Below are 21,834 nucleotides of genomic sequence, written 5' to 3'. Positions count from 1 at the left end.
ACATAAAAATGCATCCATCATTTCAGTGAAAAAGCAGAATAAAAGCTATACAAGCACTATGAATGAAGCATTATTATATAATACATGTGCCTGGAGGTCTGGGGGGGTGTTTACCTGGGTGTTCTCTCTCACATACATATTCAAATACAAAACTATAAATTTCTGATGGAAGCAGCATTGTATATAATTGTATGTGTATCTATTATTGCATTCACACGGATATAAGACCTAAGACACTTTAAAATATAGCAATTATATTAGGATTGCTCATTCAGTTTCTACTTCCTTCCTTCAAAAAGTTCATTTGTTTAGAATTTCACACACTTACATGCTGCTTACAAAGACGTTGCCACCTGAAACTTATATAATGTTATATATAAATCAATGTTAACCAAAAAAATAATAATAATAATAAGTGAAAAGAAATAAAAAAGGAAGATGCTCCTGTCCCCAGCTCAAGGTCACAGGTTTCGATAACTAAGAATTCAAGGTACCGTAAGTGTCATGACACTTTCATTCTTGCTGCATTGAATTGGTTTAGGAGTGAGCGTGTGGCCACATCCTGGGCAAAGAGACTTCAGGTTTTTAGATGTTTTTTTGCTTTGTTGTAGGGTATTTCTGAGATAGGATTTCTTGATTTAAAGATGACATCTGTAGAGAGGATCCATTAGTGAAGGTACCCTACCAGGTTAGGTGGCTTTAAAAGAACTCTTAAAAGTTAGTGACTTTAAAACCATCACAATATATTCCTTTCCCACAGTATGACTTATGCTCACATCTCATTGGACAGAACCTGGTCACTTAGTCACCCTCAACTGCAAAAAAGGCTGGGAAATGAGATTGTTAGGTGGGAGTCTATGACCTTCTGTTACTACAGAAAAGGAGGAAATGGATTTTAGAGGTAAACTCAGCAGGCTCTTTCAGAAGCTCCCTTAACCCCTGGAAATTGTCATTTCTAATGGTGATACTTAGAGTGGTTGGGATTATCTAACAACTCTTCTAAGGCTAAAGAATTAACTAGTTTTAGGATGACACTAGAAAGCAGAGACAGAGAGGTTAGAGAACATGGGTCGCTGGTGACTTGATTGGGCTTCCGACCCATGGCCTAAGTGGGGATCGACTTCTCCGTTTCCATTTTCGTTATAGATGTTTTCTATTTTTCAAGTCAGATTGAGTCGGGGTATTTTCACTGATTCAAACATAGATTTGTTTCTACAATAAGGTGACATTACTGTACAAAATTTGTTTTCAATTTTGTCTAAAATTCTCTGTACCGCGTAATAGATCATTTGACTAAGTGTTCACTTTATTCTGCATTTATCACTTCAGGATGCTTTTATTGAGTTAATTGATTTCCTTTTTTGCCTGTTTTTCTCTTGAACTCCAAAAAATAGTCATCTAATCTTCTAACTCTCACCCCAAAGCAAGCAGCTGGTGGGAGACTATTTACCTTTTTGTTGTTTTTAATGTTTAGAATTAAATATAAAGATTTTCATGTTTAGGGAAAGATAAAGAACAGAAGGTGTAATAGTTTTGGATAAAATACCACTAAAAGGTTTACCCATTGTCCCAAGCCAAAGCTGTTTCCTTGGAGAAATGTTTGATTCTAGGTCTGAGTAGGAAATGCATAAGTTAAGCCTGAAAAAACTCTTGTCATAACAGAAATCCAGGAAGCTGTTCAAAACCACCAGGTTTTTGTGAAAAGGACTCAGAAGTCAAATTGAAGAGGCCCACAAACACAGGTGGGGCACTTCGAGCTTTAATAACACCGTAACTGCAATTAATAGAAACATTTCAGATATACAGAGGGTGCCAGAGAAATGTATATACATGTTAAGAAATGAAAAGAACTGTATTAAAATTGTAACAATATATACCGATAACAAAAGATGAATACAAGTCATGTGTATACATTTTTTTGGCACCCCAGGTATTTATATCCACGAGCTCATAGGAATGTTAAAACAAAACAAAATGAAACAACATAAGTCATCTTTGAAGAAGGCCAGAGAAATAATACATTATTTTGAAAGCTGGTAAAGAAGGAGAAAGTCTTCAAACATCTATCCTAACATTTCTATATGAACGGTACTTGAGGGAACTAAATAGTTGACAGATTTTTATACAGAAGTCATCCAGCAAATTAAAAGAATGAAACCAGGAAATCAAATCAGTCCCTTGTGCTGCCTTCAAGAACTTTTGAGGTTGATATTAAAGTGCTTTTGGTTGCAAGAAACAGAACCAACACTGGCTTTCTTAGGTAAAGAGGAACCTAGTTGATTAGGGGTTGGAACAATTGATGGGATGTTAGAGGAAGAAACAGGCTTGGAAAAGAAACCAGGTAGAGACTCTTTCAGGCAGCCAAAAAACAGGCAGCCATCCAGTTATTTTTTAGGAGAGACATTTTGGCCGGGATGCTGTGTCACCAGGAACCGCCACTGGTACTTCTGCATAGGAATCTTATCCTTTGATTCATTGTTGTCTTACTTAAGATTCCGATTCTGGAGAGGAGCATCTAATTGCATAAGCCTTGAGGTCCTGTGCCTGCCTGTATGTTGCTCCCTGGGGGTGGTTGGAGCAGAGAGAGTCTCTGCTTCCTCCTGAGGCTATAAAATGGGAAATGCAAACCCTCTGCCAGTACCACAAAGTTAATGTGCATTTACCATGCAATTTAGTAATAAAATACCCTTATATGTTTATGTTGATAATATGTAATAATGACATGTATTATATGTTTATAAATCCAAGAAAGCAATGAATAATACATACTAGACCACAGGAGAAACAGAAAGAATTGTCCACATGCTACGTGTAAGGTCTGTCACGTGCCTCCTCATGTAATCCTTACGTCTCTAAAGTCTTCATGGAAGACACTCTTGTTTCCTGTTAGACAGCCTCAAAATTCAGGGGAAGATGTGAGCTCACTAAGCTGAAATGAGTAGGGCCAGTGTATAAGTCTAACTCTTTATGACCACAACATTCAGCGACTAGAAGAATCCAGGAAGAAGACACGGGCAATCAATAGATCGACTCAACAGGTAGCATCTGCTGTCGACTAAGAGTTAGGTAAGTTGTGACATCTACTACTAAGAAAAGAGAACCCCAGAGATAGGGGACAGCATGAACAAGACTAGAGAAAGGAGTTCAGTTTGGCAATCATGGGGAAAGATAGTGGGAGGCAGGTTAAGGTTAAGATGAAATCTTGGAGTGCTTTGAAGGCCAGGCTCAGAAAGAAATTTAGTCTTGAGTCTGTGTGTACTTGCGAGTCATTAGATATTTTTGACCAGGGTGAGTAATATTGTCTGGACTGTGCCTCAGGAACATTAATTTGACAAACGTTTATTACGTTATGAGTTGATATATGCTGTTCTTATTTAAAAATGTGGTCATGCTTTCCATTCTCTTTACAAGGACACAAAAAAACAGTGTTCTTCATTATTTTTTGTATTAAAATACTCCTTAGGTAAATCTATTCTTGTGCATAATTTTCATACAGATAGCCACCTTTAAATTTGTATTAAGGTAAAAATATCACACATATAGCAATATTTCCTTTTTTTCCGCAGCTAATATTTTATCTAAATTAACATTTGTAATTGAACACATAAAAATCTCAGAAGGTGCTTTGCATTTCATGTGCATCCCAGTATTTCATTTAGAGAATAAGAAATGGAAACAAGGCAGAGAAAATGACTTTAAGACTATCAAATTATGCATTTGTGTCAAAGCTAATAAAAGTCAACTTTAGCTCCCGTGACTCTGAATCCACTTTGCCCCCCACATTCCACCACACAACTGCTGTCTTCTTTCTCAGCGGCTCTGGAGCAAAAATGGTCTCAGAAACTTTTGCAGGTAGCTGAGCATTCTGCGTGCAGGAGACATTTATAATTTAAGAAAAGTCCTTCAGATTTATCTGGCATTTTGTTTATCTGACTTTTGTAAAAGTTGACAAAGCCACCATCTTGAAAACATCAAAGCTGGTTGGCCTCCAAAACCCGTATCTTGAAAACCTGATTCCTAGAATGTGAAATTATCAACAGACCAGGAGATTACTATTTTGATATCTAATTTCAATGACAGAGAGAAAATCATGTGAAATTGCATGATTTTTATCTCCCTGTATAGAAAAAGTGAAATATTTATTTTTAAACCAACTAGCTTAAAAAACAAACAAACAAACAAACAAAAAAAACACACAAAAATCCCAACAACAGCAACAAGAAACAACCCAAAACTCAGAATAAGTGCCAAGAGAGCCTTTTAGGTCTTTTAATATAAATCATCTGTAGAATCAGTCATCATTATTTACTACACATAATCCACTTTTATTTTTCTTTAAAAACAAAAGGAGAAATCTAATCTTGGTTATTTTTCTTTACTTAGCTAAATTCATTGCGTAGCTTTTAGAAAGGGTTAAATAATTTCCTCCTCTTCTGCACATTTTTTTTTTCTTTTTGTGTGTGAGGTTCCCCACTAACCATAGCTCTGTCCAAAAGGAAATTAAAATGAAATACATCAGGCATGCTGGGACTTCACACTTCACAGACTTACAAAGCAATATGGCCTGCTTAAATTGATTGTCACTTTAACTGCCCACAGCTACTCTTCAGGAAGGGGGCTTACGGTTTTACTGTTCTTAACGGGACCATATCCCTTTTCCAATGTCTTAATTTAGGTTGTGCTGAAATTCCTATTAAAATCAGAGTCATTAATATTTCATTAAAAATACCCATGATGTCAGAAGCAACCATTCCAGGCCTGCCAAGTTACAAAGAAAACTCCCCTTTCCCCCCAGGGTTGTGCTAACATCCTGATATCCAAACCTACATTTACATTTTTCCATCAACCTGAACAGAAAGCAAAATTGAGAGAATGACTATATCAAGTGACTGCCGTCGTCTGGTGCCTTCTGTGTTTTCCTGTTTTCAGATCGTGCCGTAGGCTCTTGAGTGAGATCATAAAATCTGACTTCAAGGACATAAAATTATCAACAGATCAGCAGGCTGGCCATTTAGATATCTCAGTTTTGCACCCAAAATGAAAGCGTTTGATAAATGGGTTTGGGGACTCCCTGTGTCAATGTACTGAAAAGATTTTATTTGAACAAAAGTGCTATCGCCAGAGCCATTCCGCAAACACAAAACTCCCCAAATGCATCCACATAGGAAAACCCAATCATAACTACAACTCACTGTCATGCACTCAATTACTTGTAGATATTTATTATTCTTCACTATTTGATTGAGAGACTTCTTGTCACAGAGTTTGGTTGGAAACTTTGATTTTTAGTCTTTGCTTGTACAGAGAAAATGACTCCCGAAGTAGTCAGGTGAAATGACAAGGATCTCTCACTCAACTGACCTATGATTACTTTGAGGTTTCTTTGTGTATGACACATTCTTCTGGCCTTGCAGTCTAGCTGCTCCTCCAGCTGTTTGCCCCAGAATACCACACATCTGTCCTTAGAACACTCATGCGTGCTTTTCCCCCTTGTTTTTACACTTCATATAACTTTCAGAAATCAGAGAGCAAAAATTTGCTTGTCACTGCTCATCAATATTAAAAAGCTTTCTTAACTTATCAAAACATATTTATTGCCAAACTGTACTTTTTTTGGTTAATGTTGTTCCTATTTATTCAGAAGACAAATCCATAGTGTATATCATTTTGTGTTCAATTATGATCTTCATATTAATCTTAAAATTTTATGATGTGTCTTTTTTCTTTTTTTTCCAGTTTTCATATATCATGCTTCAACCACATTTTTTGTTACTTGGCACTTTTTTCAGTTATTTTACTTTAATTTTTTTTTTTTTTAATTTTGAAAACTGCAAAAGTGTTGGATTATTTATTTTAGCAATTCCCTCCCTTTGTGCGGGGCTACGAATTGAGTTTCTCTTTAGACCTTTCACTACTGGGACTGAGACAGTGTGTAAAAGTTCTACGACAGTACAGAAGGAAAACAACTTTTTTTCTTTGGTGTCTAAAGGGGGGAAAAAAGAGCCCTTGACATCCATGTTCCCATTCCCATCGCGTTTGGAGCTCTGACTTCCAGCTTTGGAGTTTTCTGGTGCTATGTAAACAGGACTGGTACACACACACACACACACACACACACACACACACACTCACACACACACACTTTAAGATGAATGTAATTATCATTCCTCTTCCTGGTCGCTCCTATCCTTTTCTATTTCTCTTTCTTTGTGTGAATTTATTTAAAAGAAAACATTTTTTGTAACTACTATTTCCAGTTTTAAATCAATCAACTCCATTTTTTTTTTTTCAGGAAACAAACAAAAATCTTAGTCTGCCCTATGACTTCTAAATATTCGGTATTTCATCATGATAACTTTCTCTAAAAATTCTGTATGAGCTGTTTTCCTGTTCTACACTACACTCTGCAACCCCCACCGTCACTGATCTGACCGCCTATCCCGTTTCTCCCATAATAGCCTCTGACTACTGTTATTACAGAACACTGGGCTTCTCTCGAGCTTGTCTGTTACTGAGTGTTAACACTCACCGTGGTACTTCGCATACACCAGTTCCTCACCTAGTTTATTGCACTTGATAAACCTAATATAAGAAAATGAGTGGCATGGATCACTTAGGATACTGAGAAATGGATGAGAAAGGTATCTTTCTAGGCAAAAGTTACAGAGTAGCAGAAAGTTTGCCTCAAACAGAAATGCACAAAGCATACTTATACCTGGGATGATTTTCCAGAATTGGAGCAATGACAGATAAAGAAGAAATCTAAATAAGGATTGAACATAAATTTAAAGTAAAATATAAACAAATTGCCTCTTCTTTCCAGGTCCCCATTTGTCATTTTAATTTATTTAAATCTGATTTGTAACTTCATCATTCCCTTGAAATTCCTTTTTGGAAGGTCAAAAACATTTGACTGGAGGAAACAGATGTATAGCCTCTTCAAATCAGAGGACTGTACTATCTGAGTAGAAATCATTCAGAGTATTAGCTCTGGAATATTGTCCAGGCTTGTTAGTATAGCTCTCCCATTTCCTCACTAATCTCTCATCTAGTTCCCCCAACAAAAACATTTCATTTCACTCTCAGAGAAAATACAAGAAATTAAAATTATAAATGCATCCAACTATTCCACAAAATTAACTTAATTTTAAATTTTGGGTCAGAAATTTTCCATTGTACACAGAGTGAATTCTACATATTTGCATATTCTGAAATATCAACCCAAAGAAGGTAATTTCTAAAACTTAAAACTTGGATTTTGCTATTATGCATGTAAGTGAGGATGAATCGAATTTTAAAAAAATTACATTCTTTAAGTAATACATAAATATTCCAGAAAAAATAATTTATACTAATAATCCAAAAAGCAAAAAATCTAAAATAATTCCACTGCCTAGAGCCAACTGCTGCTAATATTAGTGTAGAGTCTTCTTTATAGTTTTTGAAGGTATGTGTATATGTGTACATATGTATATTTTTCTTTCGGTTTTTAAAGTATTTTATAAGCAATGGGACAAACTATAAATACTGCTTTGAAACAAGCAGTGTAAAAAATTTAACAATAGGTTACTATTGTCTTTCAAAACAATTTACATATAAGCACACACATACACAACATGTACACATATGAATAAAAAATAGTACTATTAAGAAGTATAATGTTGTAAGAATTTAACAATAATTTAATCAGTCTACTTTTGTTAGACATTGTATTGCTTTTAATATGTTAGCACGATAAATAAAATTTTGATAAGCTATTTTGATCTGCATTTTTGTCCATATAGTTAATTACCTTTAGACTATAAAAGTTCCTAAAAGAAGCTAAAAGAAGGACTGCTGGACTAAATATGTGTTTTATTTTTAACTTTCCATAAACACTATTAAATTGACCTCCTGAAAGATCTGAACAACAAAGAAATCTTTTCCTGGTAAGGTTTTCATAATTCAAATATTTTATGTTGAAATGGGAAATTGTTCACATTGCTGTCTATTTACTATTTATTTCTTTTTACCATTCCTTACTTATTCCTAAATGTTAAAAATTTATATTTTTATAAGATGGGGATTAATTTCTGACCATTTTTCCAAAATTTATATTGAAATAATCTAACTTTTCCCAAGTGAATTGAAATTGCATATTTATCATTTGTAAAGCATTAACATTACCAATAAGTCTATTTGCAGACTCTATTCTATTCCATTGATCTCTGTCTCAGAGCCAGTGGCAAACTATTTGATGTAATTTAGCATTATAGTATACTTAGTAATCTGAAATTCCTTTTTAAATGTGTAAGTGTTTGTTATTTCTTCTAAAAAATAAGTGAGTCATACAGGTAGGATGAGTATGTGAATAACACATATATGAAAGGTATATGAAAGATAAATCCACTGAAACGTGAATAAAATACTGCTTTTTTCAGATTGGTATGCTTCCATTGTCTTGACCAGTAAAACTGTTGGGGGATAATTATTTTTATTTGAAGAAGCTGAGATTTAGTAAAATTTTAAGACTGCCTACGCTTGTAAAACTGGCGAAAAGTAGAAGCAACTTTTAAATCCGGATCATACTAAATTAAATACCGTGCACGGGCTCCCGTGTCCTGTACGTCCCTCTGTCACGAAAATGTCGGTTTCTGGATACTTATATATCTAGAAAAAGAAAGCGTTCTGGGTCAGGCTCATTTACTTAAAAAATGGAATACAGAATGTATTTATGAAAGCAAAGTGACAATATTGACTAACTGAATTCTGAAGGAAAAGGAAGAAAACAAAGAGAAGCTAGCCCACGTGCTTTTCTGTTCCAAGCAATGACTCAAGAGTAGACGTGATGACTGTCTGCAACTATTTGAGTTACACAAACACTACAGAGGAATCGAAAGGAAAAAAACAACATGTTAAAATAGAGGAAATGAATGTGATAACGAGTAAAATAAGAAATGTGATGTGAATAGAAGGAGAAAAACATCCTGATGACATGTTCTCTTGGTTTCTCTAGTTTATCCGTGAAAATTAGATAAAACCACAGCTTCATAATTTTTAGACCTTTGAACAAGTAGATGGAGGGGATTTTCTGAACCTGCCAAATTGATGAACCAGCCAAGCACCCCTTCCTTTTCTAAAAAGGCGGGACAATAATCCACAAAGACAGCCTAAGCATAGGTCGTTTTCAAATAGAATGAAAAGAGGAAATGCTCATGGGTTCACAAGAGACTGTACACCAATCAACTCTCCATTTGCTCTCCAGGCCAATGACAGTCAGATAAATTCGGATTTAACTAGAGCTGGAATAACCCAAACCTTGACGGAACTGGAGGAAAGTTGTGAGGTTCAGACTCCTCTGCCTGATTTCTGTGGCAGTCAGTCCATTTTTATTGAACGTCAGCCAGGGCTTCCAATGGATAGGACATCTGCTTAAGTATATTTTGTATTGTCGCAAAATCCAAGGGGGCGGTAGAGGCAGGAATCACATTCGCTGATTTTCCAGCTCAGATAGAACAACTCATTAGATTTGCTGATAGAGAAAAGAAGACAGGGGGAAAAGGGGGAGTGGGCGGGGAAAAAAGAAAAGCCTAAAGTACATAAAACACTTCCACACATCACTTGGTTAAAATGATTTAGAACACATAGAAATCATACCAAATACAGAATCTTTTTATTACTTCTTATTTTCTGTTTATTAAGGGATAATTGACAGAAAATTATAAGCTATTTAAAGTGTACCTTGCAGTGACTGGCTACACATCTACATTGTGAAAGGATTCCTTCTTTGTGCTTTTAAGGTGGGGTGGCTGACATTGGTCTATTTCAATGAATTTTTCCGAGTGTGTAGTCAGTTTCTACAGTCTTCAGATTCAGACCTTTTACTCAAAGAGTTTATGTTATTCTATTTTGAGTTTAGAACTTCTGTTCCCTATTGCCCAGTCTTTTCTTCTGGATTTTCAGTCATCTCAAATTCTATCTACTCTTCTTTGCTGTCTATAACTCCTGCTTACTACATCTCATTCAAGCCATTCTGATGTGGATTTTCTGCTGCGCAGGCAAACCTAACAGGCATGGATACGATAGCATTTTCATTACCACGTCATCAATACAAAGTGTTAAGACAAGTGAGCATTTCCAGCAGCGGCATTTTATCTCCGCGTGCTCGGGGAAGCTGCCTGACAGGACAGCTATCAGTAAGCCCTTTCTGCTCCGTTTGCCTTCAGTCCCTGAACACAATATGTCTACGTCTGATTGTGTCCCCTTTCTCCTGCTGCCGCCTGAAATATCACTGACAAGCTCTGCCTGATCAAGAAGAGACCTCATTGTCCATGGAACTCTGCCTGGTGTATCTCTTTCACAGATTCTTCCAAGTTCTTCTGTCCAGGGCACAAAAGGAAACCCATTTGGAACCCTCAGGATCAATTCCACGCTGTACCTTGGCCATAAGTCTCAGATTCATTTTTTCTGAATGTTGCATCTTAGGAGGATTTTTACCAAGAGTTCCTCAATTTGTTTTTTCCTAAACTGCTTTCTCAGAAGGAAGCGTTCATTTCTTCCTTTTCATCTCATCATAACTTTATTTAAAAACGGGGGGAAATTTTTAGCATGTAGACAGAATATTTTCTTCTATCTCTTGCCATAAAACAAGGTTTGTTCCATATATAATATGCTCATGTTACAATAATATATGTATTATTTTTTTGGATGTCTCAATCTCGATTTTGAACCTGGCATTATTTAGGTCCCTGTGCTCAAATTACTGATTTAGTAAAAACTCTTGACCCTTACCAGTAATGAACAATCATTATTTTATCAATTAAGCGTGTGTCTTAGACAAAAAAGAAGTATTCATTGTTAAGTAAATGTGCGTTTTTAAAAAGCCTGCCTACTGCATCTTTATTTTTAACTTTTATTACATCTTAGTTTCGATTTTTGATGTTCTGTGCACAGGCCAGCCCCTCCCTCCAGATTCAAGGACCTTGATAGTTCGGTCCTATGGTGTGCTGATGACATAGCCACGTCTCCCCAGGCGCTGCCCCCAGTGGAAGGAAGCTACTGCGGGTAGACCTGGCCTCTTGCTTCCACTTGGGACATCCTTCAAGGACAGTTATAGATCCAAGGCTAGTTTGATTGTGCTATAAATGTGTTAAAAATCCACACCAATTTTTGAAGACTGAATGTCAGATATCTATTAAAATTTAAAATTTTTCATTCTATCTTAAAATGATCAATTCTAAACATGTTGGGGTCAGTCAAATATAGTTTTAAAATTCATTTGGCCTAGTTTTTTTTTTTTCTTTCTTTTTTTTTTTTTCAGTTGGCTTCTGAATGATTTAAAATCACACTTGTGGCTTTGACCTGTGGCTCACATTTTATTTCCATAAGTCAAGCACTATGTTAGAGAACTAGCAGAGCAGTTGGCTTGTCTAGGACAGAAGGAGAGAAAGGGGAAAATGTCAGAAAGCAGAACGGGAGCTAACGGTGCTATAGATAAAGAGGGCCCCATAGGCAATTGTAAAGATGTTATTCCTTACGAGGAAGTACAGAATACAGACCAGTGCAAAGTTCAGAGCAGAGAACATTTATGCTGACATAATGTTTAAAAGTCTCTCTGTGTTTGCTAGGTTGAGCTTGGACAGCAATGAAGCAACAGTAAGGGCGGGAAAATTAGTTCAGACGCTTTTATACTCATCAAGGCACGAGGTGAGGCTGAGTTGGACCTGGGTAATCAGAGACTGTCTTCCAGAAAGCAGAACAAATAAACAAAGAAATGAAAAATAGAGAAAAGATAATAAAAATAAGAGTACTCTAGGAGATTCACGGAGGGGATAAAATAAATTAATAATAATAACAAACAATTTCCCAAACTTGAGAATGAGCCTTCAATTTGTGAAAAGGTTGCTAACTAAAACCGGAATCAACAAAAGATACATTGCTGTGAAATTCAGACATGCAAGAGGAAAATGGATACATTAAAAACTTAGGAGAGAAATGAAACAGCTTGTACACTAAGACTCTGACACTTGACTTCTCAATAGAAACTTTGAATCCTAAAAGAATATTGAGTACTAGTAGAGTATTTCAAGCAGAGAAGGTAAGAAAGGCTACCGGTGACAGTTTTGCATTAGGAGTAGGGAGCCTAGTCCAGATTAAAGAGACGTGTGCAAAGCTGTGGTGGGGGGCTGTCCCCCGTATGTGTGTGTGTGTGTGTGTGTGTGTGTGTGTGTGTGTGTTGGGAGGCAGGGAATGTAATTCATAGAGTGCTGGATCTGTGCTTGAAAAATAGAAATAAGTATGAAAAATAGGTATTTAAGAGTAGGTATTTTAGCAAATATAAAATTGTTAAGTGTGGGAATTTTAACAATTATTGTGTAAGCGGAGAATTGTGTCTGTAACGTAATATAAATATGGATAACAGATTAAACCCCCAAATTGTGATAATATTACCATGACATAATGGGAGAAGGGACAATATGGGTGAATATGTAACAAAGCCGAACCTTTATCAACTATTACAGGAATTTGATCATGTCTAAAATTGATAAATGTATATCAATAACAACTTATACCAAATATAAAAATATGATTTACTAAATATGATAAACAGATAGATAGATGAATAGTCGATACATGAAAGTGAATACCCAAAGAAATGGAAAGTATTGGTCTCTTAGAAAGCAGGATTAAGTGTTTGAAAGGATTGGGTTGGGGAGATGGTGATTTTTCTTACAAGCATTTGTTACTGTTTATTAACTTTATGTTATGCACGGGCTGTTGTTGGGAGTTCTTCACTCCTTTATAACAACGACCCCTTTCCACAACCACAGAGCCTTCTGTTGCAGACGGACACATGTTCTTCACCCCTGCTGTGGGGCTTAGACACACGACCCACTGACTTGCTTTTGCCAGCGGAACAGTAGCAAACACCAAAAATGCAAAGACTCAAAACCCACTTTCGTTATTTGGCTTATCATGTGTGCCTCTGTGATCCACCAAGAATAGAACAGGAAGAGATTGGTTCAAGGAGAATAAAGGATCCTGTGGAGTCAACTTGAACCTAACATGGGGCCAACCCCAGCTGATCCCAGGCCACTCCTGTAGGTCCGCAGCCAACCCACGAGAAAGGACATGAGTGGGAGCTGGTGACAAGCCACTGAGAAAGCAAATCGTGGTGTAGCCACTGAGAGCTTTGAGGTGGATTAGGTAATCAAAAAATACTTAATACTTTACATTGATGGTATATGCACTATGAATACATTAATAGAAACCATTTAATAATTTACAAAAATAATAGTATCGATAACAAAGGACTCAGTGGGAAACTGAGGGTTCCATACTCTGGCATTTCCCTTGCTCCCCTGAAATAGTCATGTTCCTATCTGTTTACTCCATGATGACAATGCTATTATCTATTTTTCTCTTCCAAGGAGGAGCAGAGATGACTCAATCCGTTGGGTCACTGTCGTCCACAAGGCTGCAATTATACATGATACAGCATCCTTTGTGTGAGTTGATTCTCTTCTCCTTCTCAGAAAGCTGCGGTATATTTCTGACCCTTTGGCGATGCTGAACTTTTAAGATGTCGCCAGTCCTTACACTCGTCCCTGTTCTGGGGGTTTTCCTCCCTGCTTCCCTCCTCTGTCCCTCATTCCACTGTTGAAAGGAAAGTCAGTGCAGTAGTTCAGAGCAGCATGAGATCACAGAGTTGAAGAGGTCAAGGAAAGATTCATGGGCACAAATCATAGAGGGATTGAGTGGGTTTTGAGGGGAAGATAAGCTTTAGATGCATAAAGCAGAGTACACAGGGGTCTCCTTTCTGGCTTGTGAAATAGAAAATCACCTCTAAGACCCCCAAAGGGAAAGCAGTGGCTTCCTCCCCCATGGAGAAACGTTCCTGTCTTAACAGGAACAACATAAATAACACTTCTATTATAAGAAAGGATCGGCTCCTTATTAAGACCCATAAATCAACAGTTATTTTATTTTCACAAAGCGACCCCCAAATGTAATTTTTAAGTGAAAGCACATTTTAAATGGCATATGGGTATATGTAATTTATATTTCTGTGTATCAATATGGTACCAAGATATCTACTTACGTTTGAATAATTATTTGGGGGGGATACACTATTTTGCTATGTATAAAAAACCAGATATAATGAGTAAAATATGGGTCTTTAAATTATTATCAATTCATCTGAGTATCGTACTGAAGTGTTGGAAAGCATTAGAGTCAGAGAGGCTGGGATCAGATTCTAGCTTATATCTCTTATAAACTGTATAATCTTGTTTTTTGTTTTTGTTTGTTTTTTTATATATATATGTTTCTTCACCACTGTAATCTTTGTGTCATCACAGGTATCTAGCACATAGTTTGAATTCAATGTATGTTAAAGAAAATAAGTTAGTGAGAAATGCTGAGATAGGACACCTTAGGTCATGAGAGGGGAAGTGACTTCCCCAAGTTCAGTCAATTTGTGACACACTCAGGGCTACAACGGAGTCATCTGCCTCCCCATTAAATGTTCTTTTCATAGGCTCAGACCCCTACCTTACCTGTATTTGTGTGTGTGTCTAAGCACTTGAAACCAAATTCAAATTACTAAAGAAAAGGTGGAAATTGTATCAATGGTACCTGGGATATTTCTTAGGGCACTTAAATTCTGAGAAAGATAAAGTATGTGGTTGGATAATTAAGTTCACAAACTCATCCTAGAAAAAGTGCTATATACCTCATTGCTGAATATCACTATGGTCACCTTCGAAGTACTCCCCTTGGGAAGCTATGCAGTGACTCCAGTGCCCAGTCCACCCTTCAAAGCAATGTTGGAACTCTTTCTGGAATGGCCATCAGAGCTGTCGTCGTATTATCCTTGATGTCCTGAATGTCATCCAAATGTCTTTCTTTCAATATTTCCTTTATCTTTGGGTAAAGAAAGAAGTCGTTGGGGGCCAGATCAGGAGAGTAGGGAGGGTGTTCCAATACAATTATTTGTTTACTGGCTAAAAACTCCTTCACAGACAGTGCTGTGTGAGCTGGTGCATTGTCGTGACGCAAGAGCCATGAATTGTTAGTAAAAGGTTCAGGTCGTCTAACTTTTTCATGCAGCCTTTTCAGCACTTCCAAATAGTAAACTTAGTTAACTGTGTGTCTAGCTGTTACAAATTCATAATGAATAATCCCTCTGATATGAAAAAAGGTTAGCAACATCATTGCAAGAAGTTCACAATCTTTATTGTCAGACCTCCTATGTCTCAGGAACATCTAGGATCAGGGTTTGTGTGCGTCCAGGGCTCTTTTCCTTCCTTAGTTGTCAGTTTTTCTCCGAGTGACAGCGGCATCCTTTTTTCTTACTGCAGAATACCTTTCTCCTCATGGGGGAAATGATCACTGGTAATACCTCAACTGATGATATTTGTGGTGGTTCATTTTCTGTGTCAGCCTGACTAGGCTGTGGGGTGCTCAGATATTTGTTTAAACATTATCTGTGGGTGTGTCTGTGAGGGTGTTTCTGCATGCGATTGCGTTTCAGTCAGTAGACTGAATAAAGCAGATCGTCCTAACCAAAGTGGGAGGCTTCATCCAATCCTTTGAAGACCTGAAAAGAACAAAAAGACTGAGCAAAGGAGCATTTGTTCTCTCTGCCTCTCTTTGAGCTTGTACCTTGGTCTTCTCCTGCCTTCAGACTGAGATTCAGATTGAACTACACCATCGGCATTCCTGGGTTCCCAGCTCGTCCATTGTGGATCGTAGTTTCCAAAATTGTGTGAACCTATCCCTTATAATTTCTCTCTCTCTCTCTCTGTCTATCTCTCTCTCTCTCTCTCTCTCGCTCATCTATCTATCTTTCTATCTATCATGTCTCTATCTACATTTCTATCATCTATCTATCTATCTATCTGTCTATCTATCTATCTATCTATCTACTTACCTACCTACCTACCCATCCTGTTGGTTCTGTTTCTCTAGAGAGCCAAGACTCGCACAAGTTTTCCTTTTCCTTTTGGAAACTTCTTCATCTGGAGGAAAACTGTCTGATGATATTAATTTCATTCCAAAATGTTGTCAAAGAAAGAGTCTTATTGGCCAAGCTTGGGTGGAGTGTCCAACCCAGAACAATCAGCTGCTGCTAAAAGGTGGGGGACCCCATTGTACTCAGGTAGTGTACCCTTGGTGACAGAGGGGAGAGGAAGTACCTGTTTCTAGAAAAATGGGTGATTTGAAGACTCGGTCCTGCAAATGTCTACTATATTATGATACTACCTCTTGAGTATCCATAATTTTTTTGTATATACATGTTCACACTCTTGAAGAGTTTATATTGGCTGTAGAATATTCCTAGGAATGATAGAATTATTTCTGCTTCAGTTTTAGTCAGGATTTTAATATATTTTTTGAAAATAAGAACACCCATCTCTTATTTTAAAAGACCAAAATAATGTATTTATTAACTGTAGCAACATATCTTCAATTAAAGTGAGTGGAAGTAACTTTAGGGCTAAGTTGATATTTAAGTTGATGGTTTGGCTGTTTTATTATTTTTTTATTATTTCATATTCTTGCTCATCACTAATCTTGAAATTTCCAGTTATGAGAAAAGCTTCTCATTTAAAAACACTCAAAAATTACTTTAAAACAATTAAATTGTGGCCTTATCTAGTCAGATAAGTTAAGAACCACACTTGAATGCCTTCTCATCCTCTGCAGCATTCCAGAAAATTCTCAGAATGACCATGTCTTATAAGATGAAAATACCCGGGAAGGAAAAGGAGAAAAATTGTTCAGCTAGTTATTTGGTATAATAAAGACAAAAGAAATGACAGTTACTTGGTTAAAGAATATATTTGTTACCTGTTTGTGTTCAAATGGTCTAGTAGACACTAAATGTTAAATAGCATTAAGTATATTTTCAAAAGACAAAATTGTAGACCTCTTTAAACACAAATGTATACAGGATCAGGTACATGCCTTATAATTGTGGATTTAAATCGTTAATGACCAGTCTAATTCCTGCAGACTGAAATAACAGCAGTGTGGTGTTCACAGTTACTGCTGTAAGATTTAGGACATATTTGGCTTTACAAACACTGTAGGGGGTTGTAAAACAGCATCCATTTAAATCCGTTCCTTTAGAAAGAAAGACGACATTTTATCCAAGCATTTTTTTGGGTCTCTGTAAAGCGATAGGGAAAACACATCTAGTTCTAGCTATCCTTACACAGGTTCCAGCAGGAACCATGCAGTGTGTCCAGATGCATTCGCAGCAAGTCAAGTTTTATATTGATGTCTTGCTAGTCTGATCTTGCGTGGAAAAGTCAATTGCGGGGAAAGCTGAGTCTCCAAGGCTAATTAGCCTCTAGAAAATTTCTCATTCTGTCTCTCTGAGGCTCCCTTAAGGAGTAAATCTCCCACTGACCCAGTAAACAATTATGACATTAAGTGTTTTGTGCTCATCAATTTTGGGGTGAAGTTCCAGGACTAGTCCTTATGCCTGTTTCTGAGTGAAGTGATGGAGAGAAAGCCCTTCCTTCCAAGTGCAACAGCGCCCCCTTCTCCACTACATTTACCTATTGTTTGGGGTGGAGCATAGATGCCTCTGAGAAATGGACTACATTGAGTCTTATACATAAATTTGCAAACAGCAACTTTCATAGTGGTCATTCTAGGGTGTGTGTGTGGGGGGGGGGAGGGTTGGGGGCAAGGAGCAAGAAGTCTTAGGAAGTTGGCCCCAATTGAAAGTCAAAATCATAAAACTGTCTGTTGGATTAGAATTGACTGAAACTGAGCCCAAACTTCAGAAAAAGGACAAATTGGATTTGTAGTTTAAAACATTCAAACATAGAAGTCATGGACGCTTTCATTGGTCAAGTCTACAGAACATTTACGATAGATAGAATACAAATGGTACACAAACTCTCCAGAAAATAAGAGGAGAGAACATACCCCAACACATTTTGAAACCAGAATTACCGTAATACTCAAACCAAATGAAGACATTATAAGAAAAGAAAATTACAGATCATTGTCTTTCCAAAATTCATTTTGAAGTATTAACTCCCAGTGTGGTGGTATTTGGGCATGGGGTGTTTGAGAAGTAATTAGGTTATGAGGGTTGGACCCTGTTCTCATAGGATTGACATCTTTACAAAAGAGAGGCAGATGCCAAGTTCTCTGTCTCCCTGCACGTACACAAAATAAATGGTTCTTGTTTTCAGCCACTAAGATTTGAAGTTCTTTGCTATTCAAAAGTAAATAACTGGAATAAAGAATATGCTGCTGTAAAGCTTCAAATGCAAGGGGCCTCCAGGTAAGAGGTTAACCTTAACCCCAAACTCTGTGTCTGCCACCACCCTTTTCCTAACAACTTGGCAATCAGATGTCCCAAAGCCACACTACGGTATCCTAAAGATTTTCTTTTCTTGTACACAGCCTTTCTCCTCTTATATCTATAAAAGATAATTATTAGAATGTCCTTCCACTAACTCCAAGATATTACATCGACATCATAAGAGTGATCTCTCTCAGAATAATTCTCATGAGCTTCTGAAATAACTTCAGAAGTTCCATTTGTATCGTTCTAATGGGTCAAATTCTTAAGGCTCCTAAATTATTGTCGACTTAGCCCAGAGACCAGGCACACACCTACTTGGCTCAGAATGCATAGGTTCCAAGTAGTCGCAGTGAAACCGAGTTATTCAGAAGGCCTGGCAACAGCTCCAAATTCTTTTTATGCGTCCGGAGGACACAGAAACATACTTACACATGGAATTCCTAGAAAAGCCTTGAATTTCCTAGAGTAAGTATGCAAATTTAACTCAATAACTCTATTAACTAGGCCATATGGATTTGCACAGAGAAAAATTTTCCATAGCTAATATTTTACCCTTAAGCCCTAGTCGGCCATCTCACAAATATGTAAACAGGTATAAGTAGAAACATGAGAAAGTGTGAAATGTGAACTTAATGAAAGTCTATCTTTTTCCAAAACCCAAAGGAAAATTGCTTTATTATTTATTTACTCCTACTTTTCTTCCAAAACGTATTTGAAGCTGCTAAAGGTGAGGATTAAGGTAATGAAAGCCATCTTTTATCATAATAGTTTTGCAGGCTATAATAAATCAAGAGTGTTCATAATATGTGTGTTTTTAGTTTACCCGAAAATAGCCATCAGACTGGTGATATTTCATTCATGGAAAGAAAGAATATTAAGAATGAATAACATCAACAAATATGTAATGATGAAATGCACGGAGGTGGAGGTAGAAACAAATACTTACAATATAACCAAGGCATGTTAGACAAAAATATAAGCCTCAAGGGCTACATTTTAAATACTTTCCTTTTCATTTATCCCCACTAATGGCTTCAACCCCACAGAAGCAGTCTGAAAAGTCTTCACATACCTCTCATTTATGCCATATCAACATTTCCAGGCATGTGGGTAAGCTCTTATCTAAGACGTGTTAAACTGAAGCTGTGTCCACATGAGAAAAATGAAGTTAATCTTAGCAAAAATGTTTACAATATTTACCAGCAAATATTCCTAAAGCTTCAACAAAGTATCTTGAGGTATAAATTAATGTGTGTTAGGACAGGCACTCGTAGACACTTAAAATAATTGTATTAGTTATTCTGTGATCCTGGGATCTTAACAAAAATGATGTGAGTGGACTGGGTAGAGTCATACTTAAGCTTAGCATCAGGCACATGTTTGTTTTACTTATGAAATTGTCATAGCTGTACATGTCTTTATAACCAACTTGACATGTCCATGGAAAGAATAAGTGAACACAAAGATAGGGTAAATAGAAATTAAAGGAACAGAAACAAAAAGTAGAAAACGGAGGGGAGACTGTGCAGGTCATTGAAGAGCTGTGGGACAATGCCGAATGGCCTAACGTGTCTATAATTAAAGATCCAGAAGAGAGAGATGAGGGCAGAATTTTAAGAGATAATAGCCAAGATTTATTGAAAAACACTGAATTAAAAAGCGTAGATTGTCAAATTGGATTTAGAAAGCAAGACCCAACTATGTACTGTCTATGAGAAATCAGAAATCTACTGTAAGTATAAATTATATATATATACAGTCATATCCAATGGATTAGACTCCATAAAAAGAACATTACCACTACTAACGATAAAGGGTTTGATTCACCAAGAACATAATTTAAGTGTGTTTATACCCTAAAACAGAGCTTCCAAATGCATGATGCAAAAACTGATGGAACAAGAGCTAGAGACAGATCAACAGTCATAGTTGGAGGCCTTAGCATCCCTCTCTCAGGAGTTAGTAATAAATTAGACAGACAACCTACAAGGACACAGAAGACCCGAACAGCACTATCATCCAACTTGATCTAATTGGCATCTAAAGACTGTTCCACCCCACACACATTCAAGGTCATGTAGGTTACTCACCGTGATAGGCCATTATTTTTTGCAATTAAACAAACTCAAAAATTTCAAAGTGTTGAAATCATACAAAGTGTGTTTTCCATCCACAATCACATTTATCTGAAAATTAACAATAGAAACGTATCTGGGAAATCCCAAGTGTTTGAAAAATCAAATAACACATATCTAAAGACTTGATACATCAAAGAAAAAAATCAAAAGGCAAATGCAATTTTTATTGGGATAAAAATGAAAATGAACATATAACATTTCTGCCATGCACCTGGGACAGTGGCTGATCTGTCTTTGTGGTGACACAGGCTGAACTTGACCCCCCATCTCAGCGGCCCTGCCTGTCTGCCCCTCTCTGTCCTTGGATTTCTCTGTCACCATTTTGGACACCTGTGGCAACTGCTTAGAAATTCACCTCCCTTGGAAATGAGAGAACGGGAGGTGCAAGGAAGCTGAGATTCCACAGAGAAACTAATGAGTATCAGAGGCCACAGATATCAGATTCCAACCCTCCAGAAACAGTACCAAAGTAAATTTTACACATTTTTTTTTTTTCCAGAAGGTCCCCAAGCAAGATCGATACACAGTTACTTGGAATGCCAACATCAGTAACATGCTTTAGGATTGGCACCTCCCCTCCTTTTCTGTGACGTTTTTCCCAGGGTCCCACTCCCATTGATTGGGGTCAATTCCCAAAATTAACCGACAGGCCAGCCATCTCTTCAGGCTGTGTTTCTTGGAAGAATTCGGGATAAGAAAAGATTATCAATGTTTTCCTTTTAATAGCCCTTTCATACTTTGCTATTACAAATAATACTATGGTGGACATCATTATACATGTATCTTTGCTATCCGCACACATATGCGTGAGTGTTGGATAGATTCCTGGGACAAGTATGTTAGGTAAAAGGGTTCACACATCTTAAATTTTGATAAATAATGCAAATTTTCTTTTCAACAGTTGTCACTATAGTCTCATCACAGTTCAGGGAGCTGCTGGCTATTTGTACTGTAAATGTCCTTTCTTTCCAATACCACTGTAGACCTTTGGTGACAAAGACCAAGCTGGACTTAGTTCACTGTGTTATCTCCCCAGTGTCTATTAGAAATCTGTTCATAAGTTCAAAGGTTGTGCAAAATTAAATACCAGGTGTGCAAAAAAAAAAGTATACAAGTGGACACTTTGGTCAATGTTGCTCAAGCAGTAGTTTGCCCTACTCAGAAGTGTCTGGACGCTGATGGGAACCACTTTGAGCACCTCGTGTCATTGCAGACGTCAAGCATGTCTTGTATTCACCTTTTGGTATCAGTATCTATTGAGTATTACAATTTTAATACAGTGTTCCTTTCTTAAAATGTGTCTACATCTTTTTGGCACCTTCTGTATTATTTCTATAAGAGAGAAGAGGTGAGACGCAAGGTCCAAACATTCTAACCTTTAGT

Source organism: Rhinolophus sinicus, linkage group LG15, assembly GCF_036562045.2.
Source record: "Rhinolophus sinicus isolate RSC01 linkage group LG15, ASM3656204v1, whole genome shotgun sequence".
NCBI classification, from domain to species: domain Eukaryota; kingdom Metazoa; phylum Chordata; class Mammalia; order Chiroptera; family Rhinolophidae; genus Rhinolophus; species Rhinolophus sinicus.
This window is presented reverse-complemented; position numbering follows the sequence as displayed.